General features: G+C 75.0%; 1 non-coding gene across 1 annotated transcript; it reads right to left on the bottom strand.

The window, feature by feature from the left end:
• Positions 1-263: 263 nt before the first annotated feature.
• Positions 264-353, bottom strand: TRNAY-GUA. Its single transcript is given in 2 exon segments — positions 264-299; positions 317-353. It is a non-coding gene; the product is annotated as a tRNA-Tyr (tRNA).
• Between the last annotated feature and the right edge of the window lie 255 nt (positions 354-608).

Below are 608 nucleotides of genomic sequence, written 5' to 3'. Positions count from 1 at the left end.
CCGGGAGGGGGGCGGGGCCTCGCGCCATCCGCGGGCGGGGAGGGGGACGGGCGGCGGGGCATGACGGGGGAGCGAGTTTTCCCGGCTGGCGGGGGGGGGGGGAAGGGCGGGGAGGGGACCCGACCCCTGCTCCCCGCCACCCACCGCCCCGTAACGCCCCGGCGCGAGCACCCGCGCGGCGCCAGCTGTAACGGGGAGCGGGGGCGGATCCTGACGGAAAAAAAACGGCGGCCGCCCCGCGCGGCGGCGCAAAACCGAGCGTCTCCTTCGAGCCGGAATCGAACCAGCGACCTAAGGATTCCCGTGGGCCACGCCTCTACAGTCCTCCGCTCTACCAGCTGAGCTATCGAAGGGAGCTGGCGATGGCCGCCGCTCCGCGGCACACAGCCCGTCCGCCCCGGCGGCGAGCCGTGCGCGCCGCGCCCTGGGTCGGGGCCCCTTCCCCCGGGAACAGCCGGAGCGTAAAGAGCCGCTTTAGGCCGAGATCTGAAACCGCAGGCGGCCCGAGTCTGGCAGGGCGAGCGGCCCGCGAAGGGTTCCCGCACCCAGGGCCTCCTCCCTGCTGCCGGCGGGTCGGTTAGCGCTGGGGACGGTGCCCTCAGACCCTC

The sequence above is a fragment of the Aquila chrysaetos genome, chromosome 4, assembly GCF_900496995.4.
Source record: "Aquila chrysaetos chrysaetos chromosome 4, bAquChr1.4, whole genome shotgun sequence".
Taxonomy (NCBI): Eukaryota; Metazoa; Chordata; class Aves; order Accipitriformes; family Accipitridae; genus Aquila; species Aquila chrysaetos.
The sequence above is the reverse complement of the archived record's forward strand: the minus strand, read 5'-3'. Positions and strand labels throughout refer to the sequence as shown.